The following is a 7,375-nucleotide window of genomic DNA, read 5'->3' as shown; positions in this document are numbered from 1 at the left end:
TCACACACTGACTCCCTCGTGTCAGACACTGACTCTCCGCTCGTGTCACACACTGACACCCCCTTGTGTCACACATTGACACCCACCTCGTGTCACTCACTGATTCCCCTTGTGTCACACACTGACTCCCCCCTCATGTCACAAACTGACTCCCCCCTCATTTCACAAACTGACTCCCCTCGTGTCACACACTGACTCCTCCTCGTGTCACACACTGTCTCCCCTCTCATGTCATACACTGACTCCCCCTCGTGTCACACACTGACTCCCCCCTCGTGTCACACACTGACTCCCCCCTCGTGTCACACACTGACTCCCCCCTCGTGTCACAACACACTGACTCCCCCTCGTGTCACAAACGCACTGACTCCCTCCTCATATCACACATTGACTCCACCCTCATGTCAAACACTGACTCCCCTCGTGTCAACACTGACTCCCCCATCGTGTCACACACTGACAACCCCCTCATGTCACACACTGACACCCCCTCGTGTCACACACTGACTCCCCACTCCTGTCACACATTGACACCCACCTCGTGTCATACATTGACTCCCCCTCGTGTCACACACTGACTCCCCCCTCATGTCACAACACACTGACTCCCCCTCGTGTCACAACACACTGACTCCCCCTCGTGTCACAACACACTGTCTCCCCCCTCGTGTCACACACTGACTCCCCCCTCGTGTCACACGCTGTCTCCCCCGTGTCATACACTGACTCCCCCCTCGTGTCACACATTGACTCCCGCCTCATGTCACAAACTGACTCCCCCCTCATATCACACACTGACTCCACCCTCATGTCACACACTGACTCCCTCATGTCAGACACTGACTCCCCCTCGTGTAACACACTGACAACCCCCTCATGTCACACACTGACTCCCCCCTTGTGTCACACATTGACACCCACCTCGTGTCACTCACTGATTCCCCCCTTGTGTCACACACTGACTCCCCTCGTGTCACACACTCACTCCCTCGTGTCACAAACTGACTCCCCTCATGCCACATGCTGACTCCCCTCATGTCACACACTGCCACCCCCCTCGTGTCATTCATCGCTCCCCCCTCGTGTCACACACTGACCCCACTCCTCGTGTCACACACTGACTCCCCCCACGTGTCACACATGGACTCCCCCCCGTGTCACACACTGACACACCTTGTGTCACACACTGACTCCCCCCTCGTGACACAGACTGACTTGCCCCTCTTGTCACACACTGACTCCCGCCTGTGTCAAACACTGACTCCTCCCGTCGTTTCACACACTGACTCCCTCCTCATGTCACACACTGACTCCCCCTCGTGTCACACACTGACTCCTCCTCGTGTCACACACTGACTCCTTCTCATGTCATACACTGACTCCCCCCTCGTGTCACACACTGATTCCCCCCTCGTGTCACACACTGACTCCCCCCTCGTGTCACACACTGACTCCCCCTCGTTTCACACACTGACACCCCTCGTGTCACACACTGACTCCCCCCTCATGTCACATACTAATTCCCCCATCGTGCCACACATTGACGCCCACATCGTGTCACACATTGTCTCCCCCTCGTGTCACACACTGACTCCCCCCTCATGTCACAACACACTGACTCCCCCCTCGTGTCACAACACACTGACTCCCCCCTCTTGTCACACACTGACTCCCCCCTCATGTCACAAACTGACTCCCCCCTCATGTCACAAACTGACTCCCCCCTCATGTCACACACTGACTCCCTCGTGTCAGACACTGACTCCCCCCTCGTGTAACACACTGACAACCCCCTCATGTCACACACTGACTCCCCCCTTGTGTCACACATTGACACCCACCTCGTGTCACTCAGTGATTCCCCCCCTTGTGTCACACACTGACTCCCCTCGTGTCACACACTCACTCCCCTCGTGTCACAAACTGACTCCCCTCATGCCACATGCTGACTCCCCCTCATGTCACACACTGCCACCCCCTCGTGTCATTCATCGACTCCCCCCTCGTGTCACACACTGACCCCCACTCCTCGTGTCACACACTGACTCCCCCACGTGTCACACATGTACTCCCCCCGTGTCACACACTGACACACCTTGTGTCACACACTGACTCCCCCCTCATGTCACAAACTGACTCCCCCTCATGTCACAAACTGACTCCCCCCTCATGTCACAAACTGACTCCCCCTCGTGTCACACACTGACTCCTCCTCGTGTCACACACTGACTCCCATCTCATGTCATACACTGACTCCCCCTCGTGTCACACACTGACTCCCCCCTCGTGTCACACACTGACTCCCCCCTCGTGTCACACACTGATTCCCCCCTCGTGTCACACACTGACTCCCCATCATGTCACAACACACTGACTCCCGCCTCGTGTCACAACACACTGACTCCTCCTCATATCACACACTGACTCCCCTCGTGTCAAACACTGACTCCCCCCTCGTGTCACACACTGACAACCCCCTCATGTCACACACTGACTCCCCACTCCTGTCACACATGACGCCCACCTCGTGTCATACATTGACTCCCCCCTCGTGTCACACACTGACTCCCCCCTCATGTCACAACACACTGACTCCCCCCTCGTCCGCTCATGTCACACACTGTGTCCCCCTTCATGTCACACACTCACTCCCCTCGTTTCACACACTGACTCCCCCTTCATGTCACACACTCACTCCCCTCGTTTCATACACTGACTCCCCCGTCGTGTCACACACTGACTCCCCCCTCGTGTCACACATAGATTCCCCCTTTCGGACACACACTGCCTCGCCCCCTTGTGTCACACACTGCCTCCCCCCTCGTGTCACACACTGACTCCCTCTTGTCACACACTGACTCCCATCGTGTCACACACTGACTCCCCCCTCATGTCACACATTGACGCACACCTCATGTCACACACTGACTCCCCCCTCGTGTCACACACTGACTCGCCCCTCGTGTCACAACACACTGACTTCCCCCTCGTGTCACACACTGACCCCCCCTCGTGTCACACTCTGACTCCCCCCTCGTGTCCCACACTGATTCCCCCTCCTGTCACAAACTGACTCCCACCTCGTGTCGCACACTGACGGCCCCCTCGTGTCACACACTGACTCCCCCCTCATATCACACACTGACTCCACCCTCATGTCATACACTGACTCCCCTCGTGTCAGACACTGACCCTCCGCTCGTGTCACACACTGATAACCCCCTCATGTCACACACTGACTCCCCCCTTTTGTCACACACTGACTCCCCTCGTGTCACACACTCACTCCCCTCGTGTCACAAACTGACTCCCCTCATTTTACACACTGCCACCCGCCTCGTGTCACACACTGACTCACCCCTCGTGTCACAACACACTGACTTCCCCCTCGTGTCACAAAACACTGACTCCCCCCTCGTGTCACAGACTGACTCCCCCCTCGTGTCACACACTGACTCCCCCCTCGTGTCACACACTCACTCCCCTCAATACACAAAGTGACTCCCCTCGTGTCATACACTGACTCCCCCCTCATGTAACACACTGCCACCCCCCTCGTGTCATACATCGACTCCCCCCTCATGTCAAACACTGACCACACTCCTCGTGTCATACAATGACTCCCGCTCATGTCACACACTCTGTCCCCCTTCATGTCACACACTCACTCCCCTCGTTTCACACACTGTGTCCCCCTTCATGTCACACACTCACTCCCCTCGTTTCATACACTGACTCCCCTGTCGTGTCACACACTGACTCCCCCTCGTGTCACACATAGATTCCCCCTTTCGGACACACTCTGCCTCGCCCCTTGTGTCACACACTGCCTCCCCCCTCGTGTCACACACTGACTCCCCTCTTGTCACACACTGACTCCCCTCTTGTCACGCACTGACTCCCCCCTCATGTCACACATTGACGCACACCTCGTGTCACACACTGACTCCCCCCTCGTGTCACACACTGACTCCCCCCTCGTGTCACAACACACTGACTTCCCCTCGTGTCACACACTGACTCCCCCTTGTGTCACACTCTGACTCCCCCCTCGTGTCCCACACTGATTCCCCCACCTGTCACAAACTGACTCCCACCTCGTGTCGCACACTGACTCCCCCCTCGCGTCACACACTGACTCCCCCGTCATATCACACACTGACTCCACCCTCATGTCATACACTGACTCCCCTCGTGTCAGACACTGACTCTCCGCTCGTGTCACACACTGATAACCCCCTCATATCACACACTGACTCCCCTCATATCACAAATTGACTCCCTCGTGTCACACACTCACTCCCTCGTGTCACAAACTGACTCCCCTCATTTCACACACTGCCACCCCCCCTCGTGTCACACACTGACTCGCCCCTCGTGTCACAACACACTGCCACCCCCCTCGTGTCACAACACACTGACTCCCCCCTCGTGTCACAACACACTGACTCCCCCTCGTGTCACACACTGACTCCCCCCTCGTGTCACACACTGACTCCCCCCTCATATCACACACTGACTCCACCCTCATGTCATACACTGACTCCCCTCGTGTCAGACACTGACTCTCCGCTTGTGTCACACACTGATAACCCCCTCATATCACACACTGACTCCCCTCATATCACAAATTGACTCCCCTCGTGTCACACACTCACTCCCCTCGTGTCACAAACTGACTCCCCTCATTTCACACACTGCCACCCCCCTCGTGTCACACACTGACTCGCCCCTCGTGTCACAACACACTGACTCCCCCCTCGTGTCACAACACACTGCCACCCCCCTCGTGTCACATACTGACTCGCCCCTCGTGTCACAACACAATGACTCCCCCCTCGTGTCACAACACACTGACTCCCCCCTCGTGTCACACACTGACTCCCCCCTCGTGTCACACACTGACTCCCCCCTCATATCACACACTGACTCCACCCTCATGTCACACACTGACTCCCCTCGTGTCAGACACTGACTCTCCGCTCGTGTCACACACTGATAACCCCCTCATGTCACACACTGACTCCCCCCTTGTGTCACACATTGACACCCACCTCGTGTCCACTCACTGATTCCCGCCTCGTGTCACACACTCACTCCCCTCGTTTCACACACTGATTCCCCGTCATGTCATACACTGACTCCCCCTTCATGTCACACACTCACTCCCCTCGTTCATACACTGACTCCCCCGTCGTGCCACACACTGACTCCCCCCTCATGTCACACACAGATTCCCCCTTTCGGACACACACTGCCTCGCCCCTTGTGTCACACACTGCCTCCCCCCTCGTGTCACACACTGACTCCCCCCTCATGTCACACATTGACTCCCCCCTTGTGTCACACACTGACTCCCGCCCTTTGTCACACACTGACTCCCCCCTTGTGTCACACACTGAATCCCAGCTCGTGGCACACACTGACTCCCCCCTCGTGTCACGCACTGACACAACCCTCGTGTCACACACTGATTCCCCTCGTGTCACACACTGACTCCCCCCTCGTGTCACAGACTGACGCTCCCCTCGTAACACACACTGACACCCCTCGTGTCACACACTAATTCCCCCATCGTGTCACACATTGACTCCCCCCTTGTGTCACACACTGACTCCCCCCTTGTGTCACACACTGACTCCCTTCCTCGTGTCACACACTGACTCCCCCTCGTGTCACACACTGACTCCCCCCTCGTGTCACACACTGACTCCACCTTCATGTCACAAACTGACCCTCCCCTCGTGTCACACACTGTCTCCCCTCGTGTCACACACTGACACCCCCCTCATATCACACGCTGACTCCACCCTCATGCCACACACTGACTCCCCCTCGTGTCACACACTGAGTCCCCCTCATGTCATACACTGACTCCCCCCTCGTAACAAACACCGACTCCCCCTCGTGTCACACACTGACTCAACCCTCATGTCATATATCAACTCCCCTCAATACACAAACTGACTCCCCCCTCGTGTCACACACTCAGTCCCCTCAATATACAAACTGACTCCCCTCATGTCACACACCGAGTCCCCCCTCATGTCACGCACTGCCACCCCCTCATGTCATACATCGACTGCCCCTCGTGTCACACACTGACCCCACTCCTCGTGTCACACAATGACTCCCCGCTCATGTCACACACTGCTTCTGCCCTCGTGTCACACACTCACTCCCCTCATTTCACACACTCACTCCCATCGTGTCACACATTGACTCCCCCTCCGTGTCACACATTCACTCCCTCCTTGTGTCACACACTGACTTCCTCCTCGTAACACACACTGACTCCCCCTCGTGCCACAAACTGACTCAACCCTCGTGTCACACATTGACTCCCCCCTTGTGTCGCACACTGACTCCCCCCTTGTGTCACACACTGACTCCCCCCTTGTGTCACACACTGACTCCCCCTTGTGTCACACACTGACTCCCTTCCTCGTGTCGCACACTGACTCCCCCTAGTGTCACACACTGACTCCCTCCTTGTGTCACACACTGACTCTCCCCTCGTGTCACACACTGACTCCCCCCTCGTGTCACACACTGACTCCCCTCGTGTCACACACTGACAACCCCCTCATGTCACACACTGACACCCCCTCATGTCACACACTGACTCCCCCCTCGTGTCACACACTGACACGCCCCTCGTGTCACAACACACTACTCCCCGCTCATGTCAAAAACACACTGACTCCCCCTCGTGTCACACATTGACACCACCCTCGTGTCACACACTGACTCCCCCCTCGTGTCCCACACTGATTCCCCCTCCTGTCACAAACTGACTCCCACCTCGTGTCGCACACTGACTCCCCCCTCGTGTCACACACTGACTCCCCCTCATATCACACACTGACTCCACCCTCATGTCATACACTGACTCCCCTCGTGTCAGACACTGACTCTCCGCTCGTGTCACACACTGATAACCCCCTCATGTCACACACTGACTCCCCCCTTTTGTCACACACTGACTCCCCTCGTGTCACACACTCACTCCCCTCATATCACAAATTGACTCCCCTCGTGTCACACACTCACTCCCCTCGTGTCACAAACTGACTCCCCTCATTTTACACACTGCCACCCGCCTCGTGTCACACACTGACTCGCCCCTCGTGTCACAACACACTGACTCCCCCCTCGTGTCACAAAACACTGACTCCCCCCTCGTGTCACAGACTGACTCCCCCCTCGTGTCACACACTGACTCCCCCTCGTGTCACACACTCACTCCCCTCAATACACAAAGTGACTCCCCTCGTGTCACACACTGACTCCCCCCTCATGTAACACACTGCCACCCCCCTCGTGTCATACATCGACTCCCCCCTCATGTCAAACACTGACCACACTCCTCGTG

Source organism: Somniosus microcephalus, unplaced genomic scaffold (assembly GCF_052327205.1).
Source record: "Somniosus microcephalus isolate GS21.2 unplaced genomic scaffold, FLI_Smic_1.0 unresolved_chr1, whole genome shotgun sequence".
NCBI classification, from domain to species: domain Eukaryota; kingdom Metazoa; phylum Chordata; class Chondrichthyes; order Squaliformes; family Somniosidae; genus Somniosus; species Somniosus microcephalus.
The sequence above is the reverse complement of the archived record's forward strand: the minus strand, read 5'-3'. Positions refer to the sequence as shown.